This window comes from Tenrec ecaudatus, chromosome Y (genome assembly GCF_050624435.1).
Source record: "Tenrec ecaudatus isolate mTenEca1 chromosome Y, mTenEca1.hap1, whole genome shotgun sequence".
NCBI classification, from domain to species: Eukaryota; Metazoa; Chordata; class Mammalia; order Afrosoricida; family Tenrecidae; genus Tenrec; species Tenrec ecaudatus.
The window spans coordinates 19,471,630-19,488,667 of record NC_134549.1 but is presented as its reverse complement, the minus strand read 5'-3'; the positions used below and the strand labels follow the sequence as shown (position 1 = coordinate 19,488,667).

General features: G+C 47.7%; 1 pseudogene; it reads left to right on the top strand.

The window, feature by feature from the left end:
- The first annotated feature begins 1,099 nt into the window (after positions 1–1,099).
- Positions 1,100–8,851, top strand: LOC142435713 (mitochondrial nicotinamide adenine dinucleotide transporter SLC25A51-like; annotated as a pseudogene).
- The last annotated feature ends 8,187 nt before the right edge of the window (positions 8,852–17,038 follow it).

Here is a 17,038-nt window from a genome sequence, read left to right as displayed (position 1 = left end):
TGCAGGGCAGGTGGAGGGGGCCGGGCAGGTGGAGGGGGCCGGGCAGGTGGAGGGGGCCGGGCAGGTAAGGGATGCTCGGAATCACGGGCCCTCGGACGTTGGAGTCTTTGCTTGGGGCTTACGGGGTGCACGAGGGCGGGCGGGCGGTCCTCCCGGGGTCCCCGGACTGGACTGGGTCTCACTGGAGAGCTGCACAGAGGGACACGGGTGAGTAAGCAGGACGTGCATGCCCGTGGCTTCCTCCCCAGGCCCGAGACAAAGCCCCCCCGGAATGCGCGCATGCAGGCGGGGGCAGAGGGGGGATTTACGCGTCCAAGGCCGCCTCAGGATGGGGCGTTGGAGCCTGGCTCCCTGCAGAAAGCAACCCCCTGGGGGTTAATGTTAAACTTCCGAATTCACCTGTGGAACTTTGACCCCCAGGCAGACACAGGGAGAGCCTCCTGATGCATTCAGCTCTAATTTGCAATTGTGTGTGTGTGTGTGTGCGCGCGCGCGCAGTGAAGGCCCTTCGGCTGTGCTGTAATTTTTAAAAAATCATTGTATTGGCGGCGCGGACGACGCTCATCCCATCCACCCACCCGTCGTGTCGAGCGCATCCGTGCAGCGGTCGCCTTCCTCATTCTCAACTCATTGTCTTTCGACTTGAGCGCTGGGGACCAGCTTTTTCCCCCTCCCTCCACCTCCTTCCCTCCCCACGCGCGCGCACGCACACAAATGCACACGCACGCACACAAATGCACACGCACGCACACAAATGCACACGCACGCACACAAATGCACACGCACGCACACAAATGCACACGCACGCACACAAATGCACACGCACGCACACAAATGCACACGCACGCACACAAATGCACACGCACGCACACAAATGCACACGCACGCACACAAATGCACACGCACGCACACAAATGCACACGCACGCACACAAATGCACACGCACGCACTTTCTCTGCTGCAATCATTTCTATGAATGAACAGGTGATGCAGCTTCTGCAGGCCCCAGCTCCGTGAACGAGCACGCACACACGCACGCAGACGCACGCGCACGCACGCACGCGGCGCAGGCCCCGCCCTCACCCCCGGCCCCCCGCCCCGCGGACGCCGCTAACTGCGGCCGCACCGAGACGCGCAGCTGCCGCCGGACCCGGAAGGACGGAGACCGAGCGGGCGGCAGCGCCCTCGGACCCGGGACCCGGGAGCCACCACCCGGGCGCGCGCGGACTCGGGAAACGTCCGCTGGAGCCGGAGCGGCCCGTCTCGGCGGCCCAACGGAAGGCACCGCTCCGTTTCCGGTCTCTGACCCAATGGGTGAACCCGGGAAAGGGGTCCGGGTGGGAAACGCAGACCGCTGTAACGGGTGCCCGCGGGGCGCCGTGGTTCCGCTTGCGCTGAGGTGGAGCCGCAACACAGAGAAGCGTCTGAGTTTCCTTTACTGCGCGGGGAACTGAAAGGCGACGTCCTTGTGACCGGATGTAGACCGGGGAGGGGCAGGCGCGCACACTTCCGCTTCCAATTTCTAGGCAGTGGGTGCCACAGTAGCGGGCTTCCGTGCGGAAACAAGCAGGTTGGGGGGGGGTCTCACTCTTCATGGTGGGGTTCACTTACTCCCCGTACAGATGTGGCCCCAGATGGCCATATCCCCTCTAAATATGGAGAAAAAAACAGTTGTTTTTTTCCCCAACTATTAACTCAAACTCATATTTCAGCAATTAAAGATATCATCATTGGGGAGCACAGAAAATTGGTATTTGCCAATTTGGGTGAGTTGATGTTTTTTTTTGCCATGTTCTTTAAGTAAGTCATTTCCTTGCTCTGCATGAATATTGTGCTGCCCTATGGGTGCTATAGCGAAGAAGGGTAAAGAAACTAGGGGGTGCCCGGCCGTCAGGAGGAATCGCGTCTGGAGTCTTAAGCTTGTTTGGGTCCAAGTGGGGGCATCAACCTTGTCCACACAGAAGCACACCAGGCTCTGGGATCCAAGGATAGTAAATAATAAAATCATGCTCCAAGAAGGGAATGGTTTAAGCGCTTAAATTGTGAACACCTAGCTTGCAGAAGCCTGTGGATGACAGTCGAAGCCCAAAATCCATCTGCTGGGCCCACACGTGGTGTCTCAGGCCAGGTTGACCAGAAACGCACATCTCTGTGTAAGAAAGAGCTTTCTATCAAGAAGTACAATGAGACATGGCAAAAACATCCCAGCCCAGTCCAATTCAAGTCCCCAAGTCCAGGGTGAATCCATAAATCCCTCTTCAGACTCATGCAGCCACAGGCAATGATGCAGAATGCAAGATCACTGGCCGGCGGCTGCAAAGTCTTGTGGATCCAAAGGTGGTGGTGGAAGCATCTCCAGGGCTCTGACAGCAACCAGGGTCAGCCTGCAGGAGAGAGGGCGAGGTTCCCAGCACCTTCCTTAAGAGAAGGCCATGCCCACAAGGTGGCACCTTCAGACTGTGAGCTGATTGACAGGTTGGATCCCCACACTTTGATCTGTCTTCAAGTTGACATAAAATTAGATACCTACCATACCTGGATCTCCTCAGGTAAATCCCCTCTGATCATAGTTGAAGAATGTTATCAGAGACTTTTTTAATCAGTGCATCGTACATCAATGATTGGAGACAGGTTAACATGTAAGGTCTTACCACTGGATCTTCCTTTTGACCCATTTTAAAGTTGTTTCCAATTTTTAGAAGGTGAAGGGGAAACATACATGTATTCAGCCTCTAGCACAGTGGTTCTCCACCTTCCTAACACCGAGACCCTTTAATACAGCTCCTCGTGTTGGGGTGACACCCTCCTCCCCCTCCAACCATAAAGTTATTTTTGTTGCTACTTCACCACTGTCATTTAGCTACTGTGATGAATCGGGCGACCCCTGTGAAAGGGTCGTTTGAACCCCAACGGGGTCGCGACCCACAGGTTGAGAACCACCGCTCTAGTGACTCCCTTCTGGCCACAGACCAGGCATGTGAGCAGCCTTGCTATCCTGCAGGATGCCTTCAAAAGCGGATCACTGCAGATGCCGTTATGCTAAAACGTGGCACCGTACCATTTGATCTCCCTTTGGGCACATTTTAAATTCGTTCTAGTCTGAAATTCTTTCTGTACTTCCTTTCTTTCCTCGCTAAACTTTGTTTTAACGGGTTCCAAAATTCCGAGGCAAGTGGATGCCACCGTTTCGGGCTTCCATGCAGAAACACGTTTGGTCAGAGCATTATCGATTTTACAAATGAATAGCTTGTTTTCACGAAATTTAAAAAATTTGAAAGGCCAATCGAGACAAAGTGTTCTGAGACAGCTCTTCCACCACCGACTAAGACCGGGGTGGCAGGTGTGGGGGGTGATGTTGACGTCACCTTCTGACCCTTAGAAGACGTGGTGACCTTGCCGGCTCCAGCAGCCTGTGTGTCCACTGCCTCGGTAACAGCCACGGCAGGCACCTGCTTGTCTCATGTAGCAGACAGCAACACGGCCCAGGAGGACATTCAAGAGAAGCTTTCCACGACACGGGCTTGCTAGGGACCATGTCAAAAACCACCAGACTTCGAGAATGCTGGGCCCTCTTCCAGCTGCTTCTCAGAATGGCGATGCATTTCTCTTGGAGCTCAGCAAACTTGGAAGCAATGTGGGCAGGTTGACAATCCGGCGAGGGTGCATATCCAGCCCTGATGTCCCCTGAATGCTTCAGGAGGATCACCTGAGCAGGGAAGCCGGCTGCTTCCACGGGTGGGTTGTTTTTGCTGTCTCCAGCCACATTGCCACAGGGAACATCTTTGGCAGAGATGCTCTTGATGTCGAAGTTTACCTTGTCCCTTGCCCAGAGCTTCACTCAGAGACTCATGGTGCTTTGCCAAAAAACTTTACGACTTGGGTCATAAAGTCTGGAACAAAGGGGACCGGCATGCCAGCTTTCAGAACACCGGTTCCCACCCTGCCCGCAGGGCCAGGGTTGACACCACCATTTTCACAGCCATACTGGGGAGGCAGGCAAAGGGAGGGGCTGGTCAGGTGGTCGAGCTTGTGGCAGGATGCAATCCAGAGGATCCAGCAGTGCCGTGCCTCGGCACGATCTTCCTGACCATCCTTGGAACAAGGCTTATCAGCACTTGTCTCCAGGATGTTGCCACTTTCCACCCAGAAACTGGCACAAACACGACTGTGTTAGAGTTGAAGCTCCTTTTCTTAAAGGAAGTGCTGACTTCCTGAACGATGTCCTCCCTTCTCTTCTGGCTGTAGGGTGTCTGGGTGGACGAGAGATACAAATTCATAGGCATATGTGCACAAGAAAGAGCTTGAGAGAGTTAAGGTTTATTGTGCCAACCTGGCCGATAAACACATGCAGGGTTAATTGAAGGGCGAGAGATAAACGGCTCAGTGAGTCTCGACTGTCTAGTTCTCTTGTCTCTTGCTTTGTGATGGTCGGACCAGGGTGCAGCTGCCTTAGCCAGTTCCCTGCTTCAGCTGGCAAGGCTCACTTCCTGCAAAACATCCCCAAGGAGAAGCCACATGGACCTTCCTCGATGCAGCCCTGAGTGCTGGAGCAGCCGTGTGGAGACCCCTTCCAGTGCTGAGATGCGTACACATTCACTGACTCGGCTTTCCCTCTGCAGTCGGCATCACTGCGTGTGTTTTGTGAAATGGCGGAGGACTTTGTGGATTGGTGTTGGACATATGGGTTAATGTTGGACTTGTGAGCTTGGGCAGCACTGGGTTGGGATGTTTTCTTGACGTGCACTTAACCTTTATATAAAACTCTCTCTTATACATATGAGTTTCTGTGGATTTGTTTCTCTAAAGTACCCAGACTATCGCAGTTTTGTACATAAGAGCAGTTGAATACTGAGAAAACATCCCAGTCCTAGTCCAGATCTTAGTCCAGATCAAGTCCATAAGTCCAATATTAGCCAGGATGTCTGATTCTAGTCTATAAAGTCCTCTTTATATTCACGGAACATATGCAATGACGCCGAATGCAGGAAGATCACAAGTCAGTGGGTGGGAAGTGTTGTGGATCCAGTGGCGGTGGAAGCATCTCAGCGCTGGTGTGGGTCTCCACGTGGCTTCTCCAGCTCAGGGCACTAATGTAGCTCCATGTGTCCTGTCAGTTGCAGTGTCTCCCAGGAAGTCAGAGAGTGTGTCTCCCGCCTCTAAAGAGAAAGACAGGAGTTCCCAGAATTCCCAGGAGAAGGCCCCGCCCACACAGAGGGCTCATTGGCTATGACCTGATTGACAGGCTAGACTCCACCCCTTCACTCTTAATCCTCCCACATTGATAAACAATTATATAATACTACAGTGGTTCAGTGAAATCCACTTTGTTTTAACATCTCAACAATTAGTTGTTTCACACCTAGTGTGTGAGCCAGAAGGGCATGCTCAGGGGATTAGGTTTTACAAGAGACAAAGGGAGACCTTTAATTAATAGATTTATTGAGGGAGGTGAGGTTTGTAGGGAACAAGAAATCAAAGGAAACTAGGTAAAAGGGGATCATGATACTCAGAGAAAGGCGTGGTAGATAGATAGTCGTTTGTCCATTTGAGGATTAAGACTGTCGGGGTGGAGTCTAGCTTATCAATCAGGTCATAGCCAATGAGGCCTCTGTGTGGGCATGGCCTTCTCCTGAGAATTCTGGCAAATCCAGTATTTCCTCCTTGGAGGCAGGAGACACCTCTCTGCCACTCCCTGAGAGACATTGCAGCTGACAAGTCACATGGAACGACCCTAGTGCCCTGAGCAGGAGAAGCCACATGGACCTACCTTGATGCAACCAGACCTCTGCAGCTGGAGAAGCCACGTGGAGACCCCTGCCAGCACTGAGGTGCTTCCAACCCCACTGGATCCACAAGACTTCCCACCCACCGGCCTGTGATCTCCCAGCACTTGGCGTGCTTGCATGTGTTGCCTGAGTCTGAAGAGGACTTTATAGATTGGTATCAGACTTATGGACTTGATCTGGACTGGGCTGGGATGTTTTCTCAATATTCAACTGCTCTTGTATGTAAAGGTCTTTCTTGTACACCTGTGTGTGTTTATGAATTTGTTTCTCGAGTCAACCCAGACTCATACAAAAAGCTAGAGCTGGCCCTTTGTCTAAAGCCAAAGAATTAACTAGCTTAAAAGTTACAGAGACCATTGCTCCTTGGCCTTTTGGCTAAGATCAAGTGTAAAAGTTATAGAGACCAAGAGAGCTGCTATTACAAAAAAAGGAAGAGAAATTTATTTTTAATACAGACCCACTAACAAGCTACAACATCTGCTGCAGAACCAGCAGGAAAGGTCCCAATGGGCTGGAGAGCTGGCATTTCAGGAAGCAAGCAGGGGTGAGAGGCAGACCTGCCCCTGTGGGTTTCCCAGACTGTACCTCTTTACAGGAGTAGAAAGCTTCGTCTATCTCCCGAGGCGTGGCTGGTGATTTTGAATGCTGACCTTGCTGTGAGCAGCCCAACACACACCCACTACACACACACAGAGACCAAAATGAACTTCAAGGGGTGTTGGCCTGGGTTGACAAGAGAAACAAATTCATAGACACTCATATGTGTCTAAGAAAGAGCTTTATCTACAAGAGCACATGAATATTGAGAAAACAGCCCAGCCCAGTCCAGATCAAATCCATGAGTCTGATATTAGCCCACATGTCTGATACTAGTCTATAAATTCTTCTTCAGACTCATGCAGCTCATGCAATGACGCCGAATGCAGGAGGATCACAGGCCGGTGGGTGCAGAGTCTTGTGGATCCAGTGGCCGTGGAAGCCTCTCAGTGCTGGCGTGGTCTCCACGTGGCTCCTCCAGCTCCAGGGCTCTGACTGCATCAGCGTAGCTCCATCAGGGTCATGATCCGTAATGTTTTGCAGGGGATGAGCATGTGTCCTGCCTGCAGGGAGCTATTTATCTCCTCAGTGCCTCCAAATGAGGTCATCAAGCTGCAACCTGATTGGCTGAGTAAACTCCACTCCACCCCTTCGCTCCTACATCTGAAATTGACAACAGAACAAAGGCTGGATTCTAGTTTTTAAATCTTTGGGGGGAAATTATAAAAAATTAAAATGCAAAAAATAAATCTTTGGGGTGTCTATAATTCTTTTATCTTTTCATTTAATTATCGTTTAAAGAAATTTTGTCTGTAACTCTTAGGAGGGTTCCTGTGCATCTTTCTGATTGTTGCTGATAAATCTGATGGGCGGGGCACCACTGAATCTGGCAGGGCGGGGGAGAAGATGGGCAGATTCAGCTTTGCAAATGGAAGAATCATGGGCTGCATCCACGCAGCCACGCCCCCCAGACACGGGTCTGCCCATTCTTGTAGGGCCCATCTAAAAAATCCAACACCACCAGCAGCAGCACCAATGAGGATGGCAGATGTTCCTGCGATCACAATGTTCATAAAATCCCTGTGTCCCTGGACATCGGTGATGCTGGTCAAGTGGTACCTGCTGGTCTCGAGTTTCCAAGGGGAGCTATGAAGCCCAGGCCTGGGTCCTTCTGGATGTTAATGAGCGGAGACCACCTTCAGGGTCAGAAAACGCCTTCATGAAGAAAGACCTTAACCAGTATGATGGATTCAGAAGCTCATGAAAAGAGGCCCCCAATCTAACATCTTCGAAACAAGACCTGGCCCCTCACATCACAAATGTGGACCAGGTGCAGCACGACCTGCGCGGCCTTCAACAACACCGTCTTCACGTTTCCCATGCAGAAGGCCCTTTTCCGGCAGCGGCTGCATGGAATCAAAAGCCGAGATGTGATTCTTCAGCTCAGGGATGGATGGATTCTGAAACTTGGACCGTGGCATCCTCCCTCCGCTGCTGCAGAATTCGAGCACCCTGGTCCTTGTGTTTGGACTGTGTGAGATGCTGCCCTGCCTTCTCCAAAGCACGTCAGCGCCCCCGAGTTTGCCACCCGCAGCCTGGCAGCCACCCTGGCAGGAACAACAGAAGCAATTCTCAGTCCATTGGAAAGAGTTCAAACCTGCTGGAAGACCACAAGCCTCATGACACATGGATCCAGCAACGCCCTGTTTTTTGGCCTCAGGAGTACCTGCCTACCGCCACTTGGCACAGCGCTATGTGGGCAACGACTTCATCTGAAGAGGTCTGCTGGGCGCCATGCTGGGATCCTTGTTTTTCCCAATGAATGTCGTAAACCTTTTATTTTGCTTCTGTTGGGATATTCTTTGCAGTGAAGAGTGAACCTGTCTGTTTTATGCAGTGGCGGGACAAGTTGGTTTGCTCTAGATTCAGGAGCCAATCAGGACTTTTCCCTTTCAAACATAAGGTCAAAAGTCTACCACCAACAGATGCTTCTTGGGAGAGAAGAGGCTTTCTATTCCCGAAGAGTGGCAGCCTTGGAAGCCCCCAAGGGAAGTTACACCTGCTCTGTGGCACCCCGACTCATTCATCGAGTGATGGATTTATGTTCTCATGACCGTGTCTTCAACACAAGCAGGCTCTAGAAGAACCTAGAGCACTTTAGGGGGAAAACCCCCAAACTTCGCAGGACACCTGTTTTCAAGACCCACCTCATCCTGAGACAGGAGCAAACACTTCCATACGTAGAAAAGGAAAACTTCTCTGCAGGTTGTTTGACCCATGGTGACCTCAGGTTCTGCTTTGTCATTTTTTGTTTACATCTTTATATTTGCATATAGATATACGAATATACACAGATGATATACATATGGATTATGTTACAAACTCAGGGTCCTTCTTCATTTGTTAAATAATGCATAGAGCCTAACAAGGGCTATGATTATTATTGCTCTTATTATCATTAGTTGTCTTTTTGTTCAGGTTTATTTATTTATATGATCGTTTTACTGGGGTACCTCAGGTTTTTCAAGGTGCACTTGATCCTCCAGGTGGGCAGAGTGGCAACTTTCTTACACAGCATCCGTGAGGGGGTGGTGGTGGTGGCTTTAAACCACCATCTTTACTCTAGAAGCTGATTGTCAAGTTAGCTCAGCAGGACCCTGAAAGACACATGGCAAAGGTCCCTGATTGTGAAAGATCCACTTGGCTTAACCAATCAGTTTTCAATATCTGTTCAGTTGCTCATAGCTTCTTACACCAGGAGGGCCACGAACCAGAGAGATGAAAGTTCACTCACAAGAGGTCCCTGAGAGAAAGGGCTGGTGATGCGCTTCTGTCACGTTCAAACCCCGTGGCACACAGTCACGTGACACATGTGGGAGCAGCTCATTGGCAACAGACCAAGCATCTCTCTCAGATTCACTTTGACGGCAAATCAGGAGCTGCTGCCAGGATTTCATTCACTGCCAAATAAAATGATTATGACAACGCATGTAATAAGATTCCAAAATTTCAGGGTCCGTTCTTGGTGTTGGAAAAAACCAAACCAAACCATGGGCTCAATTATTGCAACATTGTCTTTATTGTGGCAGTGTGGAATATCCCTGATAACCTGATTATATCCACACTGCCCAATGTCCCCGAGGCAGGCTTGTCTATATGCAATGAGGACTAATGTTCATTACAGTTTAAATTTAGAAGCATGAAGCATTGTTTTAAGAAAAACAGAATTAAAACAGAAGCTAATGCTCGGTGAAGCCCCATCACATAATATTCAATTTAATAAGTTTAGATTTTATTATAAAGTTTTCTAATTTAATAACTTTAATTTTTATAAGTTTTATAACTATACAGTATATTGCAAAGACAAATGCTACCCATCATATAATGCACGTAACACTAAAATAACATGCTAATTAATGGCTTAATCAATACATTTGTTCAGTCGATCACAAGCCACATGAAAGAAACTCTGTCCAAATCAACCGTCTCAAAGCAACCCAGTAGGACAGAGCAGAACTGCCCCTGGGGAGCTCTGAGACTGTAACACTTCATGGGAGTAGAAAATGCCTCATTTATCTTTTTCCTGCTGGTTTAGTAGAGTGCAGTAAAATGTCATCCGGTTTTTATGACACAAAACAGTACGCAACCTGGCCATTTAAAATATTCTGTGTTATCTGATCGCAGCATACAGGAAGAGATGAAGGGGGAGGAGGAGAGAGTGGAGCACATCCTGGCCCACCAGGCCTTGAGGACGATGTTCCAGATTAGAGCAGCCAGTCCACAGAAAAGACCACATGGCTGGCCCCACTATGAGACATGATGTCCCTCGCTGACCCATAGCCCTACAGGGGATAGCACCAGAGACACAGTGTGAGAACTGCACCCGATCTGATCCCACCACACCAAGGCAAAACACTAAGGGATGCAACAGAACAGCAAGGGAATGGAGTGTGGAGGTCCCCAGGGAATGCTGAAGGTGGACTTTGGGGTCAGGGTGTGATGTCCCAACAGACTGGACTTGAAAACACTCCTAAAGGCCAATAAACAATCCTTGAACTAACTACAAGGTTTTCTTTCTTGTTGTGTTTTGTTTTGTTGTTGTTGTTTTGTTGTATATTGTTGCTTCGTTTTGCTCTGTCTTGTTTTTGTGCATGTTATTATCTCTGCAGGTCTGTCTAAATAAGATAGGTTGGATGAACAATCTGGAGGAGAAAACAACGGGACCAACAGTTCCAGGGGGACATGGAGAGGGGAAGGTGGGGGGAAAGGTAGTGGATTTAACCAACCCACGGACAAGGGAACAAGTGATCCAAATCGGTGGTGAGGTGGGTGTGGGAGGCCTGGTAGGGCTTGATCAAGGGTAATGTAACTAAGAGGAATTACTGAACCCTGGTGGGGACTGAGCATGATAGTGGGACAGGAGGAAAGTCAAAGGAAATAGAGGAAAGAGCTTGGAGGCAACGGGCATTTATAGAGGTCTAAATAAAGGCATGTACATATGCAAATACATTTCTATATGAGGATGTGGAAATAGATCTATGTGCATATATCTATAGGTTTAGTATTAAGGTAGCAGAAGGACATTGGGCCTCCACTCAAGTACTCCCTCAATGCAAGAATACTTTTTTTCTATTAAATTGGCATTCTATGATGCTCACCTTCCTGGCACCACCGCTGAAGACAAAGTGAGTGAACAAGCAAACCTGGTGAAAAAAGCTGATGGTGCCAGGCTACCAAAACATATAGCGTCTGGGGTCTTAAATGAAGGTAAACAAGCGGTCATCTAGCTCAGAAACAACAAAACCCACATGGAAGAAGCACACCAGCCTGTGCAATCACGAGGTGTCGAAGGGATCAGGTTATCAGGCATCATCAGAACAAAAAAATCTTATCATAGTGAATGAGGGAGGGAGTGTGGCGTGGAAACCCAAAGCTCATTTATAGGCCACTGGACATCCCCTTGCAGAGGGGTCTCAGGGAGGAGATGAGCCAGTCAGGGTGTGATGTAGCAATGATGAAACATACAACTTTCCTCTAGTTCCTAAATGCTTCCCCTCCCCCACTATCATAATCCCAATTCTACTTTACAAATCTGGCTAGACCAGAGGAAATCCAGGGAGGATGATTCCTTCAGGACCAGTAGTGTGAGTGGCGATACTGGGAGGGTGGGGTGGAAAGGGGGAACCGATTACAAGGATCTACATGTGACCTCCTCCCTGGGGGACGGACAACAGAAAAGTGGTTGAAGGGAGACGTTGGACAGGGCAAGATATGACAAAATAATAATTTATAAATTATCAAGGGCTCATGAGGGAGGGGGAGTGGGGAGGGAGGGGAAAATGAGGACCTGATGCCAGGGGCTTAGGTGGAGAGCAAATGTTTTGAGAATGATGAGGGTAACAAATATACAAATGTGCTTTACACAATTGATGTATGTATGGATTGTGGGTAGAGTTGTATGAGTCCCTAATAAAACAATTAAAAAAGAAATATTTAAAAAGTGTGTGCCACTCTGTGTTCTGTGTCATGTATATATTGCTCTACATTGTACACTACCATTTCCAGAAATATTCAACACATTTATCAATAAAATCAGTTTTATAAGTGGTCCCAAGGTCATAAAGGTTGGACTTTCATACCACCCACAGTTCAAAAGCAACTCACATAAAATCCATTACCTTAAAATGTTGAGGGATGCAGGAGTGGTTCAAAAAGTTTATGAAAAAAATTGAACTAAAAGATATTGAACATTTGGACACAGTTATTGATAGAATCCTGCTCGTGTAATACTTACAAGTGGCTGCTATTTTGTGGGGCAAGAATCACAGTACTAATAACATGTCATCCTTACTAACAGATCTGCAGGTAAATAAGCCTAAGGCGGGTGGAGCGTAGATTTGCACAATGTCAAAGTAGGATGCTATGAGAATTTTGTTGAAACAGTGGAACAATTCCCTTTGCAAAAGGAAAGATACGAAAATTCCTTAAATATGATGGAAAATAACAAATATGAAATTTAATGGAATGAAAAATGCCAAGGAATACATTTAAAAACATACCATGGCATTTGCTAAGGGCAATTATATGAAGTTTCCCTTGTACCTGCTAGAGACTGCAATGAAGGTAAAATGTGTTTTAGGATGAAAACCAAAATCAAATGTCAATAAAGACAGCACTGAAGTAAATACAAAAAAGTAATTTTTCCCAGACACTCAAGTACCTCTAATGATCCCTTGTTCATATCACAATTCTAATTTCACAGTGAAAAAAGGTGTCCTTTACATTCAATTTTTTGAAAGAGCAGTAAAGGAAGAAAAGTCCTACTTCTAACCATACTGCCTGAGTTCAAATGATTCAAGAGGGATATGCAGAATGGCTAAAAACTTTCCCACAATGCTTCACTCGTGGTCCCTCCGCAGCGTGACATCTCTTATGTGTGGCCAAGTTACCGGCTTGACTGAGAGCTTTCCCACGCTATTTACATCCATAAGGCTTTTCTCCAGTGTGGATCCTTGTATTCACCCGCAGGTTGGAGGAATTTGTAAAGGTTTTCCCACACTGTGAGTTATTTTATATGAAAGGTGTGAAGAGCGAAGGAAAGCTTTCCGTTGCTCATGCTCAAAGGTTCAAGCTCCCTGCCAGGAAGGGGTGGCACACCTAGGTGGGTGTTACACCTGGATTGGCCCATCTGAATTAAATTCAGCCAAGGGGGTCGTCCAGTATCATCAACCACGCCTCCAAGTGGAGGACCTGAAAAGGCAGCATCTGGAGCCCACCCATGACTTTTTCATCTCTGGAGCTGCGTCTCTGCAGGCTGCATGGGCTGGGAGTGGGGGTGGGGAAGGCCCTGAGGGTGTCTGGGTAAACCTGAAACATCTTCTATCTTTCAAAAAACGCACTTGGATCACAATCCAGGCTTCGGAGTGAATGCTTTCACACACGAAGTCAAGGTCTGAGGAATAACTCCCGAGAGAGAGAGAGAGAGAGAGATCTAACAGTAACCACTATAAAACCAGGGATCCAAAGATAGTAAAGGACGGGCAATTCCTCTGAGGGTTCAGCCTGTTGACTCACTCTTTGCATTTCTCTCTCATCGAGGCACCACTTGCCCATAGCACACAGCCGTTCCTGCAAAGTTCAGGGCCTCCGACTCACGGTAAGAACAGCCCTGTGGGCTGTCGAAATCACCATTTTCTTGTTGGTCATTCTGGGTGTCTAGGACAATGTGCTCTCTCTCTCAGCCCAAGGAGCTACTTAGGAGGACCGGCAGTAGAGAGGAACTTTCAAGGCGGATGAACTGTATCCCTGCACATGTCAAGGATGTGGAAATCCTTCCTGGGACGTACTGATGTACAAGATGGTCCCTGCACACACTTGGGACCTTTAGGGAGAGTCAGAGGAAAGCAGCCAGTGCTGAGAGATCGGGGAGTGTTATGTTTTTAGTTTCAGGTTCTGGGCTACAACCTGGGAGCATGTGTACAGAGAGACAATCGGGTCCAGATTCCACAGTGCACACTGAGTCTTCATTTCTCCTTACAGGAAGGTGAAAGCTTCTATGAGTCTGTAATTAACCTTTAATTTCATCTTAATACGTGTGTGACTGACCCCTGTTCATTTTAGGGTGAACATTTCTCTCCTTCCCTCATCTTTCTCCTCACTCGGTTCTCAGAGCCTGGCACATCCTAACCGATGTTGTCATTGTTTTGCTTCCTGTTTCAGTCACCTAGGATTCCTAATCTCTCAGTATTTCAACTTCATAATAAAACCGTGAACAAACACATCACAAGAATATTCAGCTTTCCCTAAGGGCCACCGTCTGCCTCTGCTTCCAGATTTTTTTCCACCCTGCTTCCAACTGGTTTCTAAACCTTCACTTTTTGGTCTTCGGTGAATATTTTCCATCACCTGATCTTTACCCTAGTGTTGTCCCACGACACGTTACCCTTGCTTTCATCGTTTTTCTCTTGCGGCCCTGCACGTTATTCATTCGTTTTCCGAATTCTATCTTCATCATTTCCAGTAAAGACAAGATGCTTGTTCACTCTGTAGAAGTCGAAGCCTTACCTTTGACGTCTGAATCAAATGCCACATTTCCATCTACACAGGTAATCCCAGGTCATCCACACTGACACCAGTGCATTCGAAGTTCTCGCTGATCTTCATAGCCTGTTACTCAAGGAGTGAGTGTCTATCCATGGAGGTCCCTTGAAACATCGACATCCACACAATGGCTGCCTTGAACGAGGCTCCCGGGAACCATTCCTCAACATGTTTCTGTGTTTTCCTTTCCAGCTTCAATGATTGACAACATTCCCAAAGGAATGCCTGACAGTCTGTCCCCTGCTGCCTCCAGCGTGGATGAGATTCCTTTTTCACCACAGCCAGCGATGATTAGTGATCAGTCCCACACAGCCCTGCAGGCAGCTAGGAAAGAGTGGCTGAGCTGAAACTGCTCTTAAATCATTGCCTTTCTCTGTGGGCGAGGCCTGGTCCCTGAGTTCCAAATTTTTCTGGATGATGTGTCTGTGTGTTTATATTGTCCGTCTCACGAGACTTAATAAATAGGATCAGGCAGCAGGTGTCAAAGTCCCAGAACAATAACTTCTATCAATGTGAATGAGGGGTGGCATGGAGTGGTGACCCAAAGCCCATCTGTAGACAATTGGACATCCCTTTACAGAAGGGTCACAAGGAAGAGACGAGCCAGTTGGTGCAGGATAGCACCGATGAAACATAAAATTTCCCTCTAGTTTTTTAATGCTTCCACCTCCTACTATCATAACCCCAATTCTACCTTACAAATCTGGCTAGACCAGAGCAAGTACATGGGTACAGATAAGAGCTGGAAACACAGGAAACCAGGAGAGATAAACAGAGAATTCCTCAGGACCAATAATGAGAGTAAGGGGAAGGTGGGGGGAAATAGTGGGAACAGATCACAATGATCTACATATAACCCCTTCCCAGGGGACCAAACAACAGAAAAGTGGGTGAAGGAAGACATCATTCAGTGTTAAGACATGAAATAATAACAATAAATTATGAATTATCAAGGTTACATGAGGGAGGAAGGGTGGGGAAGGGGGAGAGAGGAAAAAAATGAGGAGCCCATACCAAGGGCTCAAGTAGAAAGAAAATGTTTTGGAAAATGCTGGCAACAAATGTACAAATGTGCTTGACGCAATGGATGGATGGATGGATGGTGATAAGACTTATACGAGCCCCCAAGAAAATGATTTTGAAAAAGAAGACTTAATAAATGTTCTCCTTAAATTATTTCTTTCCTATGGTGATCTCTTTTGTACTTCAAAATACCTTAAAAAGTAGTATTTCTCATTACACACAAAGTTTCTCAGATATGCTTTTACATAACCATTGTCACAGGATAAGAGACCCAAACCAGTAGGGCTGTGATTTTTCCACATGGTGACCCCAAAATAAACCTGAGACTTGCAAACCCCAAGGGGAAGCAGATGGAGCCTGGGCTCCTCCTCATCTCTAGCTCCAATTTAGAACGCTTAGTTTTTACACCATGGTTCTGGTGGGTACTCACCTGCAGGAAAGGGTCACTGAAGATCAGCGTGCTACAGCAAAGCGTGAAGCAAACAGATGGTGCCCGGCTATCAATCGGAAAAGTGTCTGGCTCTTAAAGGCTTGTCTTCCGATACCCAGCCATCTAAGCGAGAAGTTAACGAAGTCCGCATGGAAGAAGCACGCACCAGGTTGTCATCCAAAGATGACAATTAAAACACCGGATGATGGCAAAGGGAAAACTATCAGAGCTAACATAATGAACACCCAATTTTCAAAAAGCTAGGAAAGACAGTGGGAGCCCCAAACCCACCTGCAACCGAGATACAGTCAGACTGAGGCCCGGGCAGACCTGCTCAAACCACAGGCAAGTCGGGAACTGCCTGGCTGCCAGAGACGATAGTCATCTTGAAGATGCTGAATTGAACTGGGTCCCTGGCCAGATAACCTCCCTATGCACCCAACCTGAGTTGGTTCTGGGAGCAAGTGTCTCCTACTTGCTCTATAACAGAAACTTCTTCCCTGTCTTTTAAAAATTTTTCCTTAACACTGTGCAACTCGCTTCAGTGGTGGAAGCCCATGCGCTAGGAGGCAAGGCAATGCTTCAGGGCTACGGTTTGCCCTGGCATGGGACGTGATGAGGCCCATGAGCCTGCCACCACCCTGCCTGTCTTATGGAATGTTGATGAGGGTTTCGTACTCATTAATTGTATTTTGATCTTTTTGTTATTATATCCTTACTACCTTGTTTCAAATTTGGTTTTTGTTTCTGTGGAGTTTCCCAGTTTGTGACCCACAGGAAGGGATGCATAGTCACAGATACGGGGGTTGATAGAGGCTTGGGAGTAGGTGTGAAGGAGAGAAAGATTTGGGAGGTTGTAAATGAAGATGCGCATGGGGAGGGAGTCTTAGAACGGACTGTGATTGTACAATTCATTTTAAAGACGATTCACTGTAGGGGACGAGAAGTGTTCTAAAATTGATACGGTAATGTCTGTACGATTCTCCTTGATGGAAGGATTGAAGGTTGTGCTATGTAAATTATGTGCCAATAAAACTATTTAAAAGATTTTAAGATCCAAACCAAACACATTGCCAGTACTCCTTCCTAGGAACCTGATACCCAAGAATTTTCCAGGGTATAAATATTTTAGAAGCAGACCACGGCATCTTTCTTCCAAGGA